The following is a 25,971-nucleotide window of genomic DNA, read 5'->3' on the forward strand; positions in this document are numbered from 1 at the left end:
TTTGTGCTTAAGGCTAGTGCTCTACCACTTGCACCACAGCTCCACTTCTGGATTTTTGTGGTTAAGTGGAAAGAAGAGTCTCACAGACTTTTCTGCCCAGACTGGCTTTAAACCATGATCCTCAGATCTCAGCCTTCTGAGTAGCGAGGATTATAAGCAAGAGCCACCAGTGCCAGCAAGATAAAAGCTGGGTTTTGTTTTGTTTTTTTAATCTTTTATTGTTATTATGAAAGTGATATACAGAAGGGTTACATTTATGTAAGTCAGGTAATGAGTACATTTCTTTGGGGACAATGTCATTCCTTTCCTCATTCCCAGTTTTTTCCTCCCATTCCCACCTACAAGTTGTAAAGTTCATTTTCAACATAGTATCCAGTGGGCACCATTACTGCATTTGTTTACCCTTTGTCCCTCTATTCCTATGCCTCCTCTTATACACCCAAAGACAGATAAATTAATTAACAGGACAAAAAGAAAAACAAAATTAGGGGCTGGGGATATAGCCTAGTGGCAAGAGTGCCTGCCTCGGATACACGAGGCCCTAGGTTCGATTCCCCAGCACCACATATACAGAAAACGGCCAGAAGCGGCTCTGTGGCTCAAGTGGCAGAGTGCTAGCCTTGAGCGGGAAGAAGCCAGGGACAGTGCTCAGGCCCTGAGTCCAAGGCCCAGGACTGGCCAAAAAAAAAAAAAGAAAAACAAAATTAGCAAAAGAAGAAAAAAAAACCTCTTGTTTCTATTTCCTGGAATGCACTTTGATAGATATTATTTTGTATGGTGCACGTAGAGATAAAGAGTTTCAAAGAACTCATTTTCTGCCGGATGCCAGTAGCTCATGCCTATCATCCTAGCTACTCAGGAGGCTAAGATCTGAGGACCGCAGTTAGTAGGCAGCATGAGACTCTTATCTCTAAATAGCTACCAAAAGCCAGAAGTGGTCTCAGGTGGTAAAGCACCATCCTTAGTGAAAAAAGTAAGAGACAATGTCCAGGCCCTGAGTTTAAGCCCCAGTACCAAGGCTTGAAACAAACAACAAGTGCTCCTTGGCTTCTTGTAAGCAACCAAGGAAATGAATTTATTGAGATAGTTTTGTTGTTGTTTTTTCCCTGTGGGGCTTGAACTCAGTGCCTGGGCACCATCAGTGAGCACAGTAGGCACTTTTTCCCTCAAAGTTAGCCCTATACTACTTTGAGCCACAGCTCCACTTCTGATTTTCTGGTAGTTAATTGGAGATAAGAGTCTGATGGACTCTTATGCTTGAGCAAAGTTTGAACTGTGATCCTTAGATCTCAGCCTTCTGAGTAGCTAGGGTGCCCAGCCAGGATAGTTTTTACCAAATAAAACCTGTTACTTAAAAAAAAAATTCTTAGTTCTGAAAGATTCTCTTTTTAATTAACATTCTCATAGGGCTGGAGACACAGCTTAGTGGTACAGCCTGTGCCCTGTATTTGATTCCTCGCAGTGTATACACACACAGACACACACACACACGGACATACAAACACACACAGAGTTTATAAAAATTAAAATCATCCTATTTTCCTCTCAACCCAGTACCTATCACTCTGAATGCGAACTCTAAGTTTCTATTTTAAGTAATATCTTGTTGGGGAGGGTAAGGGGAAGCACAGAAATGGTGAGACAAGGGTTAACAAATACAGCAGTGATGTTCACTGCACACCATGTTGAACATGAACTATACAATCTGTGGGGGAGGGGCACTGAGAGGGAAAAACTGGGAGAAAATGAGAGAAGAAGTGACACTTCAAAAGAAATGTAATCGTTACCTGACTTGTGTAATTGTAACCCCTCTGTACAACACATTTACAATAAAGTTTTTAAGTTACAAGTAATAATATCTTGCTAGTTCATAAAGGCCTTATAACAGCATCAGCTCAAGAGCATGTTCAAGATCAAACCAGATCACAGCACAGACAACCTTTTTCCCGTGTGTGACAATAGTACACATATTTTGCAGTTCCTATGTTGAGCTTAGGACACTAGCATTACATAAATTCTCCTGCTCTAGTCTCAAGGGAGAGAAAAACAAACAGCCAACCCCTTCAGCACATCGATTCTGTGACTGCGCTCATTCAGAAGGCTTTTGCAGTGCTGGAAAAATTTTCCATCACTTTTCTAAGTTGCAAAGCAAGTAGTTACACCATTTCCCAGTTCCCACAATTTAACATCACTGCACCCTAGAACACTAATGACTAGGCAAGAGAGCCAGGAGGGAACTCAGGATGACAGAAAGCTCAGTTCCCCAAAGTAAATTATCCTTTTTATTAAAAAAAAAAAAAAAAGCACTTGGAACCTGCCATCCAGTCATATTCTGCACACACAGATGTGCAAATGTGAGTTTCCTTCTTGCACCAAATTGAATTAATAATCATCTACAAGTATTCACTTTCACACTTCAAAAAATCTGCCTGTGGCTCATGCCTGTAATCCTAGCTGAAATCTGAGGATCACAATTCAAAGCCAGCCCGGGCAGGAAAGTCCATTAGGCTCTTTATCTCCAATTAACCACCAAAAAGCCAGAAGTGGAGCTATGGCTCAAGTGATAGAGTGCTATCCTTGAGCAAAAAAATTCATGAATGGCATCCAGGCCTTGAGTTCAAGCCCCAGGACAGACACAAAATAAACAACAACAAAAGACCCTGCATGGGGGCTGTGTGGACCACCAGGAAAGAGTGCATTACAGAGAGCACACCCCCTTGAACGCAGCTGAGAAACACTGTCCACAGTCACAGTCTAGAACCTAGTTTTCCAAGGAGTGGATACTCACCAGCCAGGACTTGTCCTGCAGCTTCAGCCAGGGCCTCACAAAGGCAGAGCCAGTCCTGTGCAGGCTTTGTGTGGACAGCGGGGTAGCGGGCGGGTTTGCCAGACAGCCTGGCTCAGACATTTACATGTCAATGCCCAAACTAACAGGGGTGTTGGGCTCTTCCAACCCCCCTGGCTGCCCAGCCCTGGGTTTTGTTCTTCTCTCTTCACCCCTTCACGGGGAGCATTGGATCTGTAGGCTGCCAACATGCATTTGGCAAACTCATTTTGAGGGATTTGTCACTCTGTTCACTATGCTGAGTCTCGGTAAATCAGTCAGCCACCGGAAGGCAGGCTAGGCTGATTACCGACAGCAGCCCACTGGGAGAGTTGCACGTTTTAATGAACAGCCACCGGCACAGACTTCCAAAAGAGGACAGGTCAGAGAAAAAAAGAACAATAAGATTTCAGAAGGAGGGCGCCAGTGGCTCACGCCTATTATCCTAGTGACTCAGGAGACTGAGATCTGAGGATCAGGGTTCAAAGCCAGCCCCAGCAGGAAAGTCTGTGAGACTCTTATCTCCAATGAACCACCAGAAAACTGGAAGTGGCGCTCTGCTCAAAGTCACAGAGCATTAGTCTTAATCGAAAAAGCTCAGGGTCAGCACCCAGGCCCTAAGTTCAAGCTCCATGACTGACAAAAAGAAACTATTTTTTTTTTTCAGAGAAAGAAGGGTTCCATTATGCACCTAAGCCCCCAAAGGAAGTGTTCCATAGTTCTTTGTTGGTTTATGGTAGTGAGAGACGCTGGTGTGATTTGGGTCCCAAAAGCAAAATCTGAGCAAACATAACCATTTTAAGTCTCATTAGAAATGCAGTGTTGCCTAGTGACTCACACCTATAATCCTAGCTATTTAGGAGGCAGAGATCTGAGGATCACAGGTCAAAATCAACCCCAGCAGAAAAGTCCATGAGATTATTATCTTCAGTTAACCACCAGAAAGCCAAATGGAACTATGACTCAATTGGCAGAGACTTGAACAAATAAAGCTAAGGGACAGAACCCATGCCATGAATTGAAGTGCTACATTGTACACTTGCACACACACACACACACACACACACACACACACTGGTCTTATCAGATGAAATCACCGAAGCCTCCTGGCGTCTGCCAATACAACACCCCTCCCCCAGGCTGTTCTATATTCTCCTTCACCTCATCCCCTCCCCCACCAGTCCTGCAGGACATTTTCCTTGCCCACTGACATCCAGGGACCTGACATTTTCATCTTCTGATGAAAGGTCTTCTCCCTGGTTTGTGAGTCTGGTCACCCTGGATCCTCCATGCCCTCTCCATTCAGTCACCAGCACTGTCTTCTGCCCTCTGGAGCCCCCTGAGTGAACAAATCTACTCTGTGGCCTTCCTGGATTGAGGGTACCCCTCCCCTCGTCCCATCCTATCAAAAAAATTTCCTCCAGGGAGGACAAGAGCTTAGGATTTCCTCTCTTCTTCTGGTTACTGCTGTTCTGTGGAGAATAGAACCAGAATCACCTCTTCTCCCCACCCCCACCCTTGTTCTCAATACTTCGATGTTGTTGCCAGTCCTGGGGCTTGAACTCAGGGCCTGGGCACTGCCCATAAGCTTTTCTTTTGCTCAAGGCTAGCACTCTACCAGGTGAGCCACACCACCACTTCTGGCTTTTTCTGTGTATATGATACTGAGGAATCGAACCCAGGGCTTCATGCATGCTAGGCAACACTCTAATACTAAGCCACATTCCCAGCCCAATACTGCTTTTTTTAAGGGGAGGGGTGCTTTGAGCTTTTACACTCAAGGCTGGAGTTCTACTGCTTGAACTACAACTCCACTTCCAGCATTTTGTGGGTGAATTGGAGATTAAGAGTCTCCTGGGTTTGTCTGCCTAAATGGCTTCAAACATCAACCCTCAGATCTCAGCCTCCTAAGTAGCTAGGATTACAGGCATGAGCCACCAGTGCCTGGAGAAAAGGAGACCACTTAAGGAGTAGATTCTCAGGATTTTTGGACCTTGGAAACAGAATGTCTGTGGAATCAAAATATTGATTTACAACACAATATAATACATATAATGTAGAAAGAATGGTTTTTACCAGCATGAGGCTACACTTAACAATGCTGAAAGCTAATCCTGGTATTAGTCATTTCTGAAATGACAAAACACAGATCTATGGCCCATTTATCCTGGTTTGAAAATAGCAAGGCTAGCTCACTGGGTGCCATTCCCTTAAATTTCTTATCCTCTCTTCTCCCATTTCTCAAAAAGCTGCTGATAGAATTTGGGGCATTACAGCTCTTACATTGATAAAGTGTTTTTTGGTCAACTGAGTTCTATGAATATTTCATAGGGCAGAATCTTGCTGTTGGTCTGGGACTTAAAGAAGGTGAGGAGGAGTTAGGAAGTGCCTTCTGAGAGCTACAAAGGCTGGTGACCACCATTTGTTCCTTATAAGAAGTAGAGGCAAACACCAGGCACTGGTGGCTCATGCCTGTAATCCTAGCTACTCAGGAGGCTGAGATCTGAGGATCGAGGTTCAAAGCCAGCCCGGGCAGGAAAGTCTGTGAGACTCTTATCTTCAATTAACCACCAGAAAACTGGAGGTGGCATTGTGGCTCAATGTGGTAGAGCACTAGTCTTGAGCTGGAGAGCTCAGAAACAGTGCCCAGGCCCAAAGTTCAAACCCCATGACTGACCAAAAAAGAAGAAGAAGAAATAGGGACAACCAGGAGAAAATGAGGAAGGGGGTAACAATGTTTGACAAGAATTGTACTCACTTCATTACTTATGTAACTGCAACCCCTCTATACATCACCTTGACAATAAAAATTTTTTTAAAAGAATCAGAGGCAAGTCTCCTTGGAAACACTACCTTTCTGCCTCAGTGGTAAGAGAGGGAGAGAGCTGCTTTGCCTCTGCCCCAGTACCCCTGGCATTATTCTGGGTACAAAGCAGCAATGGGTGGGGCTCCATTCACCTACTCACCTCTATCCCTAAACAGTTTTAAATATAGGTGCTGGTGGCTCACACTTGTAGTCCTCACTATTCAGGAGAATGAGGGCTAAGAATCTCAGTTCAAAGCTAACTTGGACTGGAAAGGCTGTGAGACTCTCATCTCCAATTAACTACCAAAAAGTCAGAAGTAGAACTGTGGCTCAAGTAGTAGAGTGCTAGCATTGAGCACAAAGAGGGTCAGGGACAGCACTCAAGCCCTGAATTCAACCCCATGACCCAAAACAAAAAAGCTGGATTCAAATAGAGCCCTTGGTGATGATTAAGGCAAATGTTCTTGAAGATGAAGCAAATCCTCCTCCTCCTGAATTAGAACCCACTTCGGTCTCTGACCTGAGCCTCAGGCACCCTATTCCCAGAGTATGGGTGAAATGCACTCTTCCACCCTATTACAATGGACATGCAGCCCACATAAGGAACAGGTAGTGAGGAGAGGAGTCATTTTGAATTATGCCCAAATGATTACTTTTCAGACAGACAATGATTTAAAAGAACAGAAACAAAGGTATGCACACGTACTTGTTGATGAAAACCAGTACAAGTACAGCAAGTCTGTGACCAAACCACGCTTTCAAGCAATCTATCTCTTTAAAGCAAGTTGGGGCTTTGTACCTGTGACTCCTGCCTATAATCCTAGGTACTCAGGAAGCAGAGTTCAAAGGATCACAGTTTGAAGCCAGCCCAGGCAGGAAAGGCTGTGAGACTCTTATCTCTAATTAACCACCTAAAAGTAAAGTTGTGGCTCAAAGTAATACACACACACACACACACACACACACACACATTTAAGGGGCTAGGAATGTGGCTTAGTGGTAGAGTGTTTGCCTAACATGCACGAAGCCCTGGGTTTGATTCCTCAGTACCACATAAACAGAAAAGGCCAGAAGTGGCACTGTGGCTCAAGTGGTAGAGTGCTAGCCTTGAGCAAAAAGAAGCTCAGGGACAGTACTCTGGCCCTGAGTTCAAGCTCTAGGACTGGCCCAAAAATAATCGTGTGTGTGTGTGTGTGTGTGTGTGTGTGTGTGTGTGTGTGTGACTTTTATTATATCTTCAGTTGGAAGTATTTAAGAACTCTTTCCTAGAAATAGTTGGTAAACTTTATCTTTCTCTCCACAAACAAGCACCAGACTGCACCATAACTGAGGGGTTGGTACACTGAAGGCCGGTGGGATATACAGGGGGAACTTTTCTTAAGGACCATTTGCAAAATTTGTTAAACCTATAAATTGTTACTGTTTTAAGCTGTGTATTTCCACAGCTGGGAATCTGTCCTCCAAAATTCAAGTTCAGCTGAGGACCAGTGGCTCATACTTGTAATCTTAGCTACCAAGGAGGCTAAGATCTAAGGATTGTTGTTAGAAGCCAGCCTGGGCAGGAAAGTTCATTAGACTCCTATCTCCAATTAACTACTGAAAGATAGAAGTGGAGGTATGGGGCTGGGGATATAGCCTAGTGGCAAGAGTGCCTGCCTCGGATACACGAGGCCCTAGGTTCGATTCCCCAGCACCACATATACAGAAAACGGCCAGAAGCGGCGCTGTGGCTCAAGTGGCAGAGTGCTAGCCTTGAGCAGGAAGAAGCCAGGACGGTGCTCCGGCCCTGAGTCCAAGGCCCAGGACTGGCCAAAAAAAAAAGAAGTGGAGGTATGACTCAAGTGGTAGAGAACTAGCCTTGAAAAACAAAGCTCAGCGAGCCTAGGCTCTGAGTTCAAACCCCAGGACCAGCACACACACACACACACACACACACACACACACACACACACACACACACACACACATACATGTTAAAGGCCAGGTGCCGGTGACTCATGACTGTAATTCTAGCTCCTCGGGAGACTGAGATCTAAGATTTGAGGGTGGAAGTTTGAAGCCAGCCCAAACAGGAAAGTCCATGAAACTCCTATCTCCAATTAACAACCAAAAGTGGAGGCAGTTCAAGTGGTGGAGCCTTGAACAAAAAAGTAAGAATGCAAGGCTCTGAGCTCAAGCCCCATTATCAGACATACAGGCACATAAACACTCACACACACACACACACACACACACACACACACACACACACCTCTTGACTATGTTAAATGTAACACTATCCTACTTTTTTTTTCAGATTTAAAAAAGAAGAGAAAAAGTTCTAAAAGTTATAGATAGTGAAGTTCCTCAGATGAAAATGAGTTTTTTGAAAGATATTTTTTATGTTTGTTTTTGTCATTCTAGGACTTGAATTCAGGTCCTGGGCACTGTCTACCAAATTTATCCACTCAAGGCTAATGCTCTATCACTTGAGCTACAACTTCACTTCCAGATTTTTGGTGGTTAATTGGAGAGTCTCACAGACTTTCTTTTTTTTTTTTTTTTTTTTTTTTTGGCCAGTCCTGGGCCTTGGACTCAGGGCCTGAGCACTGTCCCTGGCTTCTTCCCGCTCAAGGCTAGCACTCTGCCACTTGAGCCACAGCGCCGCTTCTGGCCGTTTTCTGTATATGTGGTGCTGGGGAATCGAACCTAGGGCCTCGTGTATCCGAGGCAGGCACTCTTGCCACTAGGCTATATCCCCAGCCCCTCACAGACTTTCTTGACCAGCTGTCTTCAAACCATGATCTCTAGGTCTCAGCCTCCTAAGCAAGTAGGATTACGGGCATGAGCCACTAGAGTCCAGCTAGTGTTATTAAAGGTGTTATTCAAGTACAAAGGTGCTTGAGGACCGACGGAAGATCACCATAATCACATAGGAGGACCACAGGATCTGTTCCTGTGGATCAGGTGACATTTCTGCTCTGGCTTCCAAACAAAAGTCAGAGAGATGTAGGAGCTTATAGATAACACTCTGTAGGAGCTTGTAGATAACACTCTAACACCGTGAGGTTTCTGTAAGGAAGCTTGGAGGATTAAGTTACAAGGAATTAAAGTTTTCTGTATCTTACAGGGAAAGATATCACTGAGCAGTACACAGGTTACAGCCATCTGTTTTTCTAAAACTGGACACTTGATCAGGTAAAAGGAAGGGAAGTTCCTGCAAGTGAAGCAGGAATTCAGATTACTAGATAAATATCACTGCTCATAATGAAATTATCTTATGAAAGAACAATGATAGCCTTTTAACTTCAAAGATTAATAACAGTTAACTCCACTTATAGTTCATAAAGGGCTATATTATTCTTGTTATCCCAGACCACATTAAAGGCAAAAACCTCTATTATTAGAGTGCTGTGGTTTTACACCTAACTGATAAATTAGACAGATTGGCTTATGTTTCCAGTATACAATGTGCATTATGATATTTTTGTTTGCAAAAGAGAATTAAAAGGGGCTATGGATGGAGCTCAGTGGTGGAGCACTTGCCAGGGTGCCCATGTCCTGGGTTCCACACCCAGCACTGGAAACAATCTAATGGAAAACTGTTTTCCCAAGACAGGACCCTAGTCAAGATGAGTGCCTTCAATGAAAAAGATGTGTCAAGCCAGGTACAAAAATGAGTTCAAAGTTTGTTTGGGCTTCTTTTTTCCAAATAAGATTATTATCTGAAATAAATAAGCTGTAAGATTTCCAATGTGATGAAATGCTGTGTTAAGATAGAATTATCTGAAGCCAGGCACCGGTGGCTTATGCCTGTAATCCTAGCCATTCAAGAGGCTAAGATTAGGAGAATCAAAGTTCCAGATCAGCCAGGGAAAAAAGTTAGCAATACTCCATCTGAACAGAAAGAAACTCAACAGTGTAGCACACGCCTGTCATCCCAGCTAATCAGAAGCAGAAACAGGATCTCACTCCAAGCTAGCCTGAACACAAAACAAGTCCCTGTTGGAAAAAATAACAAGGCCAGGCTTGAAAGTTGGGTGCTGGTGGCTCACATCTGTAATTCTAGCTACTGAGTACAAGGGGCTAAGATCTAGGGATCAAGGTTCAAAGCCAGCCAGGACAGAAAAGTCCATGATTCTCATCTCCAGAAAAAAAAAAAAAAAACAAACAGGAGAAAGTCTCATGAACTTTCCTGCCTGAGTTGGCTTCAAACTGAGATCCTCAGATCTTAGCCTTCTGAATAGCTAGGATTACAGGAGCCACCGTTGCCTGGTAGTAGTAGGATTTTGAACTCAAAGCTTTGAGGCTTCCTAGGCAGGCACTCTACCACTTGAGTCGTACCTTCAGTCAGTTTGGGTTTTTAAAACAAAATTAGGTCCCAGAATGAGAGCAAGTTTACCCTTTCACTACTCTCCCATGTAAAGCAAGTCAGGCTGCAGTTACTTTTGGAGGCAGTGAGGCTTAGCACTGTGAGGGAACTTAAGGAAGGCTCTCAGGAGACTGGCAAAGCCCTGCCTCATGAGCAGAGTAGTAGTACCAGGAGTATTTGGGTCTTAATAATTTGGTAAGCAAAAACCATGCCCCTGTGAGTTGGAATCATGAGAGCAGGGGAGAGGTTGACGAAGGCCAGTCTAAAACAGTGGAGTGGTGGTCACTTTTCTAAGAAACAAGAAAAGCCCAGCCCCAGAAGTCAGACAGGTACTTGGCACCGGGCACAAAGGCTGCCCTCAGACATGAAATGAGAACCCAGGCCCTGCTGGCGGCCAGGCCTGTACTCCTCTCTCGAGAGCCTGCCAGCCTTTCATGAAACAGACTCTCTCTAAAGGGCATTTTCATTGTCCCCCTCCAGGCAAGGGCATTCAGCCAGGTTTGGAAGGTGGAGGACTGGGGTTTTCAGATGATGACTTAATGCTACCACAAAGGAAAAAACGAACATAAAATAAGCAAGATGAAAGCAAGGTCGGCCTCAAGAACAATTTTTTTAAACTATTTTTCAGGTGGCAGGAGAGATCAGGCCTTACAGAGAATAGCAACACGGCTTGCTTTCCCTAGTGCCAGTGCAACCATATTCAATCTTAACAAAGTCATACATGCTGTTGAGCTCAGGAACCTATGCTGTGGACTTAGGATATCTAAGAAGCATACACTCAATGCCTAGTGTTTCCTTCTAGATTTAGAATGATATATAGCATTTTCCCTGATACTTGAATGCCTAGTAGCTTCTGATTTTGCTCTGTGTGTGTGTGTGTGTGTGTGTGTGTGTGTGTGTGTGTGTGTCTGTGTCTGTGTCTGTGTCTGTGTATACAGGAACTGAGGCTTGAGCTCAGGACTTGCTTGGCTCAGGGCTTGAGCTCATTCTTGCTTGGCTTTTGTTCAAGGGTGGTGGCTTTCTTCTGATTAACAGGAGATAAAAGTCTCAGATTTGCTTGCACCGCTGGTTTCAAACCAAGATCATCAGATCTCAATCTCCTGAGTAGCCAGAATTACAGGCATGGGCAACTGGTACTTGGCCTGATTTTTCTTCTTTAATACAAAATCCATCAGGTATGACATGGCTTCAATTTGCTTCCATTTGGGTATAGTTCTCACTCTGATCTCATCTCTCATTAACACTAATAAAAAAACACATCTTACTTAACTGGGGTACTGACTCCATGCACTTTAGTTGGCTAGTAAATTCAGAGCATACACTCGGTGCCTCTAAAGATTTATTCACTTTCTCTTAAAGTAAATATCCCTAACATTAAGGGAATTTCAAAAGCTTGGAGGATGAGGTAAGAAATTGCACTGAAGTCCTGAGGCAAAACCAGATACAGTATTTTATGTTTTGTTTTTAGACACATGAAAACACACTAGCACATTTAACATCATCAGTAAATTGTGCATACCCTGTTAGGGTTTCTGATTCTTTACAAAAGGGACAATTTAGAAAATTATCAGCTTAGGATCTTAAAAGCTGTATAGTGAGAACAAAGGCATTAAAAAGTGTGAGGTCCTTTGATTTTTTTTTTCCCCCCTCAGGTTTTATCCTTTAGTTTTTTGTTTTGGGGGTGGTTTCTTTGGCCCTGTTTTTTTCCTATCTCAACTGGCATTATTGTTTAGCACTGGTTTTACAGCTGTTCCAAAACAAAAGCTTCAGGGACAAAGATTCATGGGGTATTGTGTGACCCAAGTGAATACATTCTGAAGATGAAAGTCCCTACAGAAAATGAAGCAAGCCTCCTTTCCTAATATGCCTGCTAAGATTAAGACTTAGATTCTTTCTTTCTCACTCCTAGGGCTCTAACTCATAACCTAGAGTGCTGTCCTGAGCTTTTTGGTCAAGATAAGAGCTCTACTATTTAAGCCACAGCTCCACTTCTAGCTTTTTGGTGGCTAATTGGAAGTATTCTGAAGTATACCAACTTCATTATACTTCTTGTTTCTCAAAGTAATGCTAAAATTAGCACTATACCTCTAAATCAAGAAGAGCTGGGCATCAGTGGCTCAATATTGTAATCCTGGCTACTCAGGAAGCTGAGACCTAAAGACTACATTGGAACCCAGCCTGGGCAAAAAAGTCTGTGGGACTCTTGCCTCTAGTTAATAAAAGAAAGAGAGGAAGAAAGGGAGAAAGAGAGAAAGGGAGGGAGGGGAGGTGTAGTTCAAGTGATAGCATGCAAGCTGTGAGCAAAAAAGCTGAGACAGCACCAGGCCCAGAGTTCAAGCCCCAGTACCAGAAAAAAAAAAATTAAATTTGAAAGTATACTCAGCTCCAGATAAACTAGGCACATTTGCTAAAACCCCAGTGGCAACTTTCTTATGGTTAACTATTTGGAAGCAAAGTAGCAGAAGTCTCTCCAGGTGAGCTGAGGCCTTGAATTGTCTGATTTATGGGATAAAGCCACTGGGCTCCCCATTGGTTTTAAAGTCCCGGGCCAGGTAGGCAGGTGGCAGTGCTGGTTGAGACAGCATTGAGAGCTGCCAGACAAACTATTTTTAGGACAGAAAAGACAAGTTGCCACAGGGTCTGAGTAATGTAATTGTGGACTACAGGCCACTGGCCTGAGAAGCTGGTGTTTCCAGAGTGTGCACTCCCAGACCCATGGGATCCCAATCCAGGGGGTGAGGCTGAGAGACCTTGAATTTTAATAAACTCCCACAATGCTGCTTAATGTATTGACAAGTTTGAAAAGCAATGATCTAAGGAAGATAAATATATGTCTCTCTCTCCATATATATATGTGTATATATATATATCAGTCTCTCTCTATATATATGTATCAGTCTGAATAAGTCTTTAGTAATTCCTAATCTTTACTATATATGTAAGTCATTTAGAAAAAAACAAACAGAAAATTGTAGATTTTATGTGCCATGTCGCCTATATACCAACTACTCAACTCTGTCATTGTAGTCGTTTGTTTTGTTTTGTTTTCTTTTGTGTGCAGGAACAGGGGCTTGAACTTGGGGTCTGGGTACTGTCCCCTAGTTCTTTCACTCAATGCTAGCATTCTACCACTTGAGCCACAACTTCTCTGGCTTTTGCTGGTTAATTGGAGGTGAGAATCTCCTGGACTTCCCTGCCTGGGCTGGTTTCGAGCCACGATTCTCAAATCTCAGCCTCCTGTGCAGCTAGGATTCCAGGAATAAGCAGCCTGCACCTGGCTCATTGTAGTCTTACAGCATTTTAGGGCCAAGAGCAGGAACGTGGCTTGGTAACAAAGTGCTTTCCAAACGTGGCACAGGTCCTTGGTTCAAACCCTTAATGCTACAAAATAAAAATGTTTAAAGCAGCCATAGAAAATATATAAAGGAATTAACATGGCTTTATTAACAAAAGCTGGATTTGGTCCATGGCTATAAATTGCTGATCTTTGATCTATTACATCTTTCAACCTCCCAACAAACCCAGAGCCTTGCTCATCAGGCAAGTGTTCTACCACGAAGCAACACCCCTAGCCTGCTAATCTAGCATATGCCCAATGAAGTGTAATAGATTCTGCCATCCCAAAATATGCCACTTTGGCATAAGGATTATTTGAATCTGAAGACAACTGAGAAGAAGTAGAAGTAAGAAAAGGTCTCCATCACCCACTTACCCTCCCTCACTTCCTAAAAGCAGGATATAAATCTACACACTACAAGTTGACCTGTCTCTCCTGCCCTTTCTACTAGGAAAGACAGTCAATTTATATTCTTAGCAGCCTAGAGAATAATAAACTGTACTAACTAGTCATTATCTACCATTATTTTCTATATATTTGCCTTCCAAGAACTTATAGCCCCTAAACAGCCAGTCCCAAGGACTGGGGATGTTGGTTTAATGGTAGAGTGCTAGGCTAGCATGCATGAAGCCCTGGGTTTGATTACTCAGTGCCACATAAAGAGAAAAAGCTGGAAGTGGCACTGTGGCTCAAGTAGTAGAGTGCTAGCCTTGGGAGCCCAGGCTCCATGACCAACAACAACAAAAAAAAGATCTGGTCCTTTTCCTTGACTTATTTGCTCTTCGTTAAAGATGCTACTAAAAACCAGAGTCCTTTATGAGTTACTCTTTTCTTAAACTTTCTTCCATGTATATATGAAATGTGTGTGTGTATGTGTGTATGTGTGTGTAAGCAAACTTAGTTTTCTCTTGTTAATCTGTCCCTTTTTAGGAAATGAGAAGATGATACTAGGGTTTGAACTCAGGGCCTTGCACTTGCTAGGCAAGTATTCTACCACTTGAGCTATACCCTTTAGTCTTTTTTTTTGCTTTAGAAAAGATAGCATCTGGCCATAGTCCTCCTACCTCTGCCTTTTGAGTAGCTGGGATTATAAATCCTGTCTTTTGGGCTGGGAATATGGCCTCCTGGCAAGAGTACTTGCCTCATATACATGAAGCCCTAGAGATATACACAAAAAGCCAGAACTGGCACTGTAGCTCAAGTTGGCAGAGTGCTAGCCTTGAGCAAAAAGAAGTCAGGAACAGTGCTCAGGCCCTGAGTGCAAGTCCCAGGACTGGCAAAAAAATTTTTTAAAAAATCCTGTCTTTTGTTAGTGTTCCCTACTGAGACTTCAGAGTGGAGGGAAACTCAGGGTCTGGGTGCTGTCCTTGAGCTTCTGTGCTGAAGACTAGCACTCTACTGTCAGATGTCAGGATCTGAACAATCCCCTTCTCCCCGACCCCACGGGGAGAATGGTGAACCCCGAAAAACTATGAAAGAGCACTCAGCCTTGCCCTCCGCCAGCGGAAGGCCAAAGGCGTACTCACATGGACCTGCGCTAAGTTGAGGAAAGGTTGCTGAAGCCTCCCCCCCCCAGTCCCCTCCCATGTTACCAAGAGCGGGGGCGAAAAGGAAGGCATCAGGGACATGCGGTGGTGGGATGCGTCTCAAAGACTTTAATATGGAAAGGCACTTATATAGAAGTAATGGCGGGAAAGAAAGGGGGCTGGCCAAAGGGCCAGTCATAGGCTAAGGACCATGTCCATCAAGTGACATCACGAAACTTCCTTTGTGGGCGGGACAACCCCATCATGGTGGCACGCACGTGTTCACCTCCCAAGGGGCGGAGGCCAGAAGGTGGAAGGGACTTCCATTGTCCCAAGGCTGGTGGAAGGGCAGCCTTCCCCCAAGGCCATAATAATCCCCAACACTCTACTATCTGAGTCACAGCTCCAGTACTGGCTTTCTGGTGAGAGATTAATTGGAAATAAGAGTCTTATGAACTTTCCTGCCTGAGCTAGCTTTGAAACTCGATCCTCAGATCAACTATAGGCATGAGCCACTGGCACCTAGCTGGAAAATTATTTATTTCTCTGCACATATAGGTGCACCATAAAAATGACTATATAAAAAAAATTCTGATTTTTTTTTTTTTTGTCAGTCGTGGGGCTTGAACTCAGGGCCGGGGTGTTATCTCTGAGCTTTTGTGCTTAAGGCTACTGCTCACGTTGAGCCACAGCTCTTCCAGTTTTGGGGTGGTTAATTGGAGATAAGAGTCTCACAGAGGGGCTGGGAATATGGCCTAGTGGCAAGAGTGCTTGCCTCGTATACATGAAGCCCTGGGTTCGATTCCTCAGCACCATATATATGTGGCTCAAGAGGCAGATTGCTAGTCTTGAGCAAAAAGAAGCCAGGGACAGTGCTCAGGCCCTGAGTCCAAACCCCAGGACTGGCCAAAAAACAAAAAAAGAGTCTCACAGACTTTCCTGCCAGGGCTACCGTCAAACCACGATCCTCAGGTCTCAGCCTCCTGAGTTGCTAGGATTACAGGCATGGGCCACCAGTACCTGGCAAAAACAACAGAATTTAAAAGATGGCAGATTAACCAAGAACAATGACAAATACTTGTAGTCCCAGCTACTTGAGAGGCTGAGGCTTAGTCCAGGTGTTTCAGACAAAGCTGAGCAGCATAGTAAGCTCCCATTTCAAACCCCCAAAAAGTTAAATATTAATTATTTGAACAACCCAATCCTCACTATTAATGGATAAAGTAAACAAACAGTATGCATGACAACATTTCTTGTACATCATCTTTTTTTCGTACCAGTACTAGGGCTGGAACTCAGAGCCTGTGCTCTGTCCCTTAGCTTTTTCATTTAAGGCTGGCAATCTACCACTTGAGCTACAGCTCTACTTTTGGCTTTCTGCTGGTTAATTGGAGATAAGAGTCTCATGGACTTTCCTGCCTGGGCTAGCTTTTAACCAGGCTCTTAGATCTCAGCCTCCTGAGTAGCTAGAATTACAGGCATAAGCCGTCAGAAACCAGCCACATGATCTTTTCTTTCTTACTCCCTCAGTCTGCCCATTTAGAGCTATCAGATCAGATCTGGAGATAGCCAAATAGCATAAATATAGCTCAAGAAAATGGGATAAATATGTAAAATGACTTGTATATTCTGTGATTATGGAATGCATTCCACAGTAAGAATTTTTGTTTTGAAGTAGAAAAATGTCTCACACTACTCTGTTGCCAGTAGCTTAAAGTCATTTTAAACTCTTGTGATAACATTCATGAAGCCTTTAGGACATGCATATTCTTGTCCTCCACTAATCTTCCTTGGCTAGAGTCTCCTTCCAACTTTCTCAGCTGTACAATTCTCTCTACCTGGTTGCATGACTGAATAAGTTAAATATGCTTCATTTCCCAACAAACATTGGAACCTACATGGATTAATCTTGTTTTTATTTGCACATTTAAGATTAAGAAACAATTATTTCCTGTATAATGGTCTTGTCCACACCTTACCTCATGAAGAAACATAGTATGTGTGTGTATGTGTTTGGAAAGTGAGAAATAAATTCTATGAAGGCAGTTTACACTTAATTGACCAGTAAAAAGACTAGCTTAGGCTGGGCACCGGTGGCTCATGCCTGTAATCCTAGCTACTCAAGAGGTAAGAATCAAAGGATTGCAGTTCAAAGGCAGCCCTGTCAGGAAAGTTCATGAGACTCTAATCTGTGTGTGTGTGTGTGTGTGTGTGTGTGTGTGTGTGTGTGTTGTTAGCTTATTTGGTTTTCTGCTCTATTTGCTTTTTTGACATGGTTTTGTAGGTTTTTTGTTTTGTTTTGCTTTGGTGACAGGTCTGGGCTCCATCCCTGAGTTTTTGGGCTCATAGCACTCTCCCCTGAGCCACAGCTCTACTTCTGGCTATCTTTGGTAATTAATCAGAGTTAAGAGTCTCCAGCTCTCCAGCCTGGATGGCTTCAAACTGCAATTCTCAGATCTCAGGCCCCTAAGTACCTACAAGGGTGAGCCACCAGTGCCCAGATGTTTTGGGGTTTTGAGATAGGGTGTCTCTCCATAACAACTCAGGCTGGTCTTCAACTATGTAGTCCAGGCTGGCCTCCAACTCCCAGTCCTCCTACTTCAGCTTCTCAATTATTCATCACACTAGCCTATTCGCATAAAATTTGGCTATTTATCCACTAAGGAGTTCTGTTCTGCTTCCAATGTAGATTTTGCTCAGAACAGCTGCCTGGTGGGTGCTATATTGACTGGTCTCCTTGAAACTGGACTGGTGCCACCGGAGCAGTGGAAGTGATGTATTGCACATTTTGATGGAGTCAGTCAATGTAGAAGGCCACTGCTGTACTACTTTCCCCCTTGTAATGACATTGGAGGTCACACACGGAAGATGGTGGTATCTCAATGGGTAAGGAGTCTTGATCTCTGAGTGGCATGAAGAACAACTACCCAGGAGAGCCTGCTCAACTTGGGACAGCTGATTTGGTTTTAAATAATGAGCTCCACTAGATTAAGCCACTGAGATTTGCAAATGTTTGTTAAAGTAGCCTTTCTCAACAGAATATACATGTGTTAATGAAAGAGTTCAATTAGGATTTACTAAAGGGTTTCTAGGATGAATGCAAATACTGAAGAATTGTATGGATGAGAAAAGTTACCATTTTTGTTACCACACTTATGTAATTTTCCATACCTGCGAACCTCATGTACAAGTGATTATTTGGTTTCTGTATTTCTGGGGCTAGAGAAAGACAAAGGCAGAGATAGGGCAAAGGCCCATGGGTAGCACAACGGTCTAGTGCAGGTGTCTAAAACAATTCCTTGTGGGCTTCTGGACCTTGAAAAGGGAACCCATAGTTTTCATAACTAGAAGCTTGGGAGGAAAAGCAATCCTCTTATTCCAGCTTGAGGAAGTGGCAATGTGGCTCAAGTGGTAGAGCGCTAAGCTTTTATTGTAGCTTGGGCAGAAAAGGCACCTTTCAGAACAGGGTCAAGAATGAACAGAAAGGAGTCAAGACATACAAGTGAAGGAATGTATTACAGGGTGAGCAATGCTCTACAAACAACTATTTTCTTGTAGTGCTTACAAACTTTTAAATTTGAGTTCAAGGAAACTTTTGAGAATCTGAGGAAATAGATGGAGCTTCCTTCCCTCAGATATACAGAAAAACATTCACTGGAATACTAACACACACATTTCAGGGAGCTCTTAGAGCCTATGCAGTCTATAGATGAAGCCTAGGTTCAGAGTTCCTCTGCTAGTAGGAGAGTTCATAGCTGACCTTCAGCATTGTACAGGAACATACTAGGGAATGACACTGACATTACCTTCCAAGAGAGAAAAGCGCTATTTCCAGCCTCTTTCCCTTTGACTTAGGACAAGGAGAAGATGGGTAGATGTGACATCACTCCCAGACCCTGCACCCATGCTCCTCTGTCCCTAACTTTAGGACCTTGGTACAATCCCGTAATGAGGCATCACTGACAGCTTGTTTTCACTCTTTCAAATTTTATATTGAAATTTTTAAATTAAATTTCATATTTAATTTTATAGTACAAAAACTCCCCAATTGTGTCTCCTCCATTTACTGTCTTTATATTTACCCACTTTAGGTACAGTGCTTCATATAAGCAAAACTGTAGAAGTTTTGTGTGTGTAATTGATTAGTTTATTTCACTTAGCATAATATCTTCCATACACAGCACCATTTTGCACTCCTTCACTGGGTATTTATTTTTCAACTGTAATGAATATGCTGAGTCAATTTAGGATGTCTGATAACTTTTGTGTGTGGGCCAGGGTCTGAGTGCTGTCCCTGAGCTTCTTTTGCTCATAGCTAGTGCTCTACCACTTGAGCCACACTGTCACTTCTGGCTTTTTAGTGATTAATTGGGGAAAAGAATCAGCCAGCCCAGGCTGGCTTCAAACTACAGTCCTCTGATCTCAGACTTCCAAGTAGCTAGGATTACAGGTGTCAATTACCAGTGCCCGGATGCTTGAGAATTTTGGTAGAAACTGTACTGGCCAGGGTCAAGGGCTGAACTCACTGAAGGGAATGTCAGGCTCAACATAAGATCCTGTCCTCTCCTATCCTATGGAGACACCACAATGTTACAAAGCTGGGGTTTCAGCTGTTGCTGGTGACAAATAGCAAGTCCTGTGGAAAAACTCATTGGAACAGGAAATGAGAGTGGCAGTATCCATTCTGCTCCTGAGCTGAGTAGTATAGACACACACACACACACACACACACACACACACACACACACATCCTGTTAGTGACTGCACAGATTTGAAAATAAACTAAAATATCTTTCTCTCATTATGTGTATTATTTTTTCACATGCCATGGTGTTTGTACCTACCTATTACTAACTGCTTTAACCTGTGGGCAATGGGGAAAAAATTACACAAGACACTGAGGGTTCTTGAAGCCATCAACTTTTGCAAGATTCACAGAAGAGAGTTATTTGATCCTGAAGAAATAACTTGAAACTAAGACCATCACACAACATAACCAGGGGAAGAAGAATTTGGGTTAAAACCCCTTTGTAAAGGTAAGTCTCACTCAATTTAACCTTTAAATACCATACAATGCCATCTGGATGATTTGTACTGAAAAACAACAACAACCCAACAACAAATTCTAAAGCACATGTGCACCGATTCTTGTATTTCCAGGTCCTTTGGTGGGGGGGCGGGCACAGGGGAAGGATCTGTTCTAGGGCTTGAACTCAGGGCCTGAGTGCTGCCCTTGAGCTTTTTTATTCAAGGCTGGTGCTCTGCCACTTGAGTTACAGCTCCACTTCCGGCCTTTTGGTGGTTAATTGGAGATAAGTGTCAGGAACTTTCCTGCCACGTCTGACTTGGAATCAAGATCCACAGATCTCAGCCTCTAGAGTAGCTAGAATTACAGGCGTGATCCACTTGTGATCAGCTTTCCCCCCTCCTCCCCCCCCCCCCCCCCAGTTCTTAGGGGCTCAAATAGCTTTTAAAATTATAGCCTCTAGGTATGCTGGAAGAGACAGCCCCAGAGTTAGTGCCACAGGGAAGTTTGAAAGAGGAGCCTTAAAGAAAGGAGGTAGATTACTCCAGCACTTTCCAGATGCCAAGCTTCTTTTTTTTTTATGTTACTCTTAAAATCCTGCTTTTAACTTCAGAATGCTCCAGGTGATTGTGGAAATACTTGTTTGGAAATTTCCCTTCCACCAAGTACTATATTTAAGATAGGATGTATTTTGAAAAGCAAGGGGAAATCAACGTGAACTCCACAATACTGGCTCCTGGGGGTGGGGGGGTGGGGGGGTGGCTGGGAGCCTTGAGAGAGGCTACTACAAGATACTAAGGGTAATAAACACTACACACACACACACACACACACACACACACACACACCCGCGCGCCTCCACGTGAGCACTCCCACTATACACTTAAGGGAAAACATTCAAATCCCTCTTGAATCACAAATGATTCTTCCTTTCCCCTCCCGCCTCACAAATCTACCGGAAGCGCCACACTCAATCCCCAAAACAAGTGTCTGTAAGCTCCTGTCTGAGCCCAAACCAGACAACGGGCTCCCGTCCCCGGACCCGGGAGGTGCCGCTCGCTAACGCTCGGCCTTACGGAGTCGGCTCCGGCGCGCCAGCATCCCGCTGTCCTCCGAGGCGTGGGGGCGGGGGACAGGCTGCTGGAGTGTCCGAACCCCGCCGGGCCACCCCCGCCGCGTCACCCCCGCCCGGCCCGCAGACCCGGGGAGCGACGGGCGCCCGGAGGGGACCTCCTTTCCGCACGCAGATCGCCAGCCACGGCGGGCGGGAGAGATCGTCTAACTCCACGAGCTCCCAGAGAAAGGGGAGGGGGACCAACAAAAAGAGAGAAAGTTCTCTGCCCACCCACCCCGGCCCAAAGTTCCACAGCCTAGAAAGGTAACCGAGGCAAAGCGAAAAAGGAAGCGCCCCAGGGAGTCACCCTCCGCCCGGGCTTTCTGGGAGGCCGCAGGACCCGTACATCGTATTCCACAGGGTCTCCCCCTTCTAGCAGTCAGCGATCGGGGTGCGCTCGGGAGCAGCCCGCTGCCCCGACGTCGTCTCCCCCTCCCCAGGATCAGAGGCACTGCGGGAGTCCTCGGATTATGGGGATCGAAGGGACCCCGAGAGGCTGCACAGTACCTTTCTCGTCCGCGCCACAGAGATTGGTGGCCAGCCTCGGGGTGAGGGACGAGGGGAGACGAAGGGACCGCTCCCGCCGGCTCAGAGGCCCCCGGGCCTCGGCGCCGCCTCCAGCCGCGCTGCCCCGCCGCGCTCCCAGTGGTTACCTGTGGCAGAGCCCGGCGCGCCCCGCGGCGCGCACAGCCCTCGGACCCGCCCCGCGCCTAACCACGGGCCGCAGCGCCCCGCTGCGGTGGGCCGAGGAGAGAGGGAGCCCCAAGGCCCTTGGGCAGTTGGGTCGGGGATCGCTCCTGGCCAGACCGCCACACCCAGACAGTGGGAGGCCTTCTGGATTGTGAGAAGAAGCCGGGCAGAAGTTGGTGAGGTTTTGCGCTCAGGGGTCGCCAGGTGGTACTTCAATACAATGCACCCACAGTTCACTGAGCCCAGCTTCTCAGTGGAAGCAGACGCACTGAGGTACCTGGAGAGCTGAAATGAAGCCTTTATTCCAAATCGACTGTGGGTACGTGGCTTGTCAAAACCAAACCACCCTAGGAGACAGCAAAAGATGGAGCGATCACACTTGAAACGCCATTATCTTAGTCTGCTTTTTTTTTTTTAATGAAAATATCGAGAAACAAGAAATCCAAGGTAAGATTTCCAGTTTGCCCGGTTGGCCTTGCCTCTTGGGGTTATCTGAAGACTTGCTTCCATTTACTTTTTGCTTCATTCTTCACCAGTCCCTGGATTCTGGTTCCTAATGTGGTGGTTGGAGCTGGCTGAGTTCTCTTTTTTTTTTTTTTTAATGAATATTTTTATTTATTTATTTAATTTTATTTTTTTGCCAGTCCTGGGCCTTGAACTCAGGACCTGAGCACTGTCCCTGGCTTCTTTTTGCTCAAGGCTAGCACTCTGCCACTTGAGCCACAGCACCACTTCTGGCTTTTTCTATATATGTGGTGCTGGGGAATTGAATCCAGGGCTTCATGTATAGGAGGCAAGCACTCTTGCCATTAGGCCATATTCCCAGCCCGCTGAGTTCTCCTAATCTGACCCTCAGCACAGGGGAGGAAAGCAAGTACCTGGCAGATCAAATGGAAGAAGAATTTCTCACCATATGGGTGAGAACTAAGCCACATGGCAACATCTGGCCACAGGTTGTAGCCAGGCAATCCTAGTGCATCTTGAATGTCGTTATCATGAAAGATGTGGAGAGCACTTCAGGTTGACAAACAACAGCCTGCCACATCGTGATGGTGAGTCCCTTGTCTATGCAGTGACTACAAACAATGGATGTTGTGTGGCAGGAGTTACGCAGGCAGAGCATGGGTACAGTGGCCAAGATGACAGCTTTGGAGAAGCAGTGACATACTTGTGCTCTACCAGTAGGGCCTCCTAATCTCTTGGACTTTCGTCTCATTCCTACCTCCCCTACTTTACTTTTTTTTTTCTTTGTTTTACTTTCCTTCACAGCTACTTCAGTACCTAGAAGACCTCCCCAAACATAAACTAGGGCAACAAATTCTAGGGCTGTTTCTAAGAGGTCTAAGTGGAGTGGAAAGTAAGTTTCCTAATGGAAACTGAGGAATACTTCCAAGAGTTTGTTTATTCAGTTCTATTGCAGTCCCAGTCATTTAGTGATCAATGATATTTTCCAGCCTAGACATGTGAATGACATTTTTCCCAAGAAAGTCTTTGGGACTCACTGCATGTAGTAAGTTGGTAAGGGCCCCTTCTGAGGTTATGCTTCTTTGTGTGGTTTTTACCTTGAAATAATCAATGCACCAATTTGATATATTTTGAGATGGCATGTCTTAGATTCCAGAAGTATTCAGTAAAGAAGTATTGAATGTATATATGAGTGAACAGGACCTCAATCACCCCTTTGGAGAAGCTCTCCAAGCTCAAACTAGTGGAGCAAGGGACAGATAAGAGACTTGGGGGGGCTGGGGATATAGCCTAGTGGCAAGAGCGCTTGCCTCATAAACATGAAGCCCTGGGTTCGATTCCCCAGCACCACATATACAGAAAATGGCCAGAAGTGGCGCTGTGACTCAAGTGGCATAGTGCTAGCCTTGAGCAAAAAGAAGCCAGGGACAGTGCTCAGGCCCTGAGTTCAAGGCCCAGGACTGGCAAAAAAAAAAAATGAGACTTGGGGCCTGGGAATATGGCCTAGTGATAGAGTGCTTGCCTTGCATACATGAAGCCCTGGGTTCGATTCCTCATCACCACATATATAGAAAAAGCCCGAAGTGGCACTGTGGCTCAAGTAGTAGAGTGCTAACCTTGAGCAAAAAGAAGCCAGGGACAGTGCTCAGGCCCTGAGTTCAAGCTCTAGGGCCGACAAAAAAAAACACGAAAAATGGTACTTTGGTCTTTTGTGAGATTGGAGATGTCTTAAACAAGCTCTTGAGCTTATCTTCTTACAAGGCCTTTATGAACTAGCAAAGTATTATTTAAAACAGAAATTTAGAGTTTATATTCAGAATGAGAAGTATTGGACTGAAAAGAAAAGAGTTTGATTTTAATTTTTTTAACTCTGTGTATGGGTGCACACCTGCACGTGCATTGCTGGGAATCAAATACAGGGCACAGTGCATACTAGGTATGGGCTCTATCACTAAGCTATGTCTCTAGCCCTGTGATAATCTTGATTTTTAAAAAGTCTTATAAAGGGTGGTCAGCTGTTGAATCAAGCAGTTGGACTTACCTTAAAAGTGATTCCAAAATAATTTACTTGAAAAATGACATTTCAAAGATTTTAGGTGTTGAATTTTGAAGTTGTCATCAGTATTTCTAAAATGGTGCTAAAAGAAGCCCTAATAAAAAAACTTGTGGTAGGGATGCCTTAGATTTCACGAGAAATCTCGAACTTCACCTTGATGGGCAGTGAAGGAATCACAACATGTGGAAATGATTAAATAAAAATATATTGACTTCAAACAAAAAAAACCCAAAATTTTATAAAAGTGAAAATATAAAATAATATTTATCAAAATGAACTTTAGGAAATTGAAACAAGAAGGGCTTTTTTTTTCTTGCTTACTATTTTGTTTTCTTTGCTTTTGTCTTGTCTTGTTTTTATCTGTCCTTTGAGTGCTAAGGGGAGTCACAGAAGTGGAGGGACAAAGAGTGAACATAAGTAGCAATGGTACTTACTAGACACTATGTTGAAATGAACTATACAACTTGTGGGTGCAGATGGGAGGGAAAAACTGGCAGGCAGGAGGGAAGAGATAACATTGTCCAAAAAGAAATATACTCTTTATTTGACTTATGTAACTGTCACCCCTCTGTACATCACCTTTACAATAACAATAAAGAAAGTGGGGGAATGGTCTAGGGACATGGCTTAGTGTTAGAATGCTTACCTAGCATGCATGAAGCTCTGGGTTTGATTACTCAGTACCACATAAACAGAAAAAGCCAGAAATGGTGCTGTGGCTCAAGTGGTAGAATGCTAGCCTTGAGGAAAAGAATCTCATAGACAGTGCCCAGGCCTTGAGTTCAAGGACTGGCAAAAAAAACAAAAACAAAAAAAAGGAAGGAAGGAAGGATGAAAGAAAGAAAGGGGGAGGGAGAAACAACCTTAGAAATAGCTTTAGTCTTATCTGAGATTGGGCACAAGTTTATGGTGAACCTGAATTTTCTTATCCTTCTGAAATGGGCCTGGTTCCAGGGGAAAAGAAACATAAGGCCAGATACCAGTGGCTCATGCTGCACACCTACTCAGGAGCCTGAGATATGAGGATAGTGGTTCAAAGCCTGCCTGAGCAGAAAAGTCCATGACACTCTTATCTCCAAATAACTACCCTCAAACCAGAGTGGAGCTGTGTCTCAAAGAGATAGAGTACTGTTATCCTTGAGCAAAAAAGCAGGGACAATGCCTAGGCCTTGAGTTCAAAGCATGAGGGTCTTCTATTTACCCTTAAAGTATTTCTTTCCCTCTCTCATCAGAAAAGAGAATCCCAAGATCCTTTGCCCACACTAAAAGAGGGTAAGTGTTTCAGTTTCCCCTACTTATCCACAACTGCAGTATTATTCTGCAGGTATGAAAGCTCCCTACTGAATGTCGTGATTTATTCCCAATCTTTGACTCTCCCCACCTGGAGCTGCAAGAACACAGTTCCTTTCCCATTAATAACTCCAGATTTTTCTCCAGGCAAGTGCTGGCAAAGTTCCAGGAGAAACCCAAAGGCAAGGTATATACACATGATTTTAACTTGATTATTTTTCTCTCATACTTTTCCTGATTAAGGAGTTTTCCTAACTAGTCCATTGAATAAACTTCCAAAGATATTGAATGCGTCATTTCCCCGAGAGGCTTTCAAAACTTTTAAGACATAAAGAGATAGGTTTTAAGTGATATTTGTGGACAGAACAATCAGGACAAAAAAGCAGACTAAGTTAGCCAGCAAGGCCTGTGAGCTGTGAGCTTCTGGGAGCTGACTAGTTAGCATTTGTTCCCAGACTTTGATTAATGGGAATTCTTGGCAGGGGG

The 25,971-nt window shown here is 44.2% G+C and overlaps 1 protein-coding gene across 1 annotated transcript in view; it reads right to left on the minus strand.

Annotated features, from left to right (window-relative positions):
* Positions 1–21,620, minus strand: part of Ankrd6 (ankyrin repeat domain 6) — a 152,582-nt gene extending 130,962 nt beyond the window's left edge. The window contains exon 1 of the mRNA XM_048353843.1: positions 21,492–21,620. The gene's annotated coding sequence lies outside the window, so the exon portion shown is untranslated. The remainder of the gene's footprint in view (positions 1–21,491) is intronic.
* Positions 21,621–25,971: the final 4,351 nt, after the last annotated feature.

The sequence above is a fragment of the Perognathus longimembris genome, chromosome 9 (assembly GCF_023159225.1).
Source record: "Perognathus longimembris pacificus isolate PPM17 chromosome 9, ASM2315922v1, whole genome shotgun sequence".
Lineage (NCBI taxonomy): Eukaryota > Metazoa > Chordata > Mammalia > Rodentia > Heteromyidae > Perognathus > Perognathus longimembris.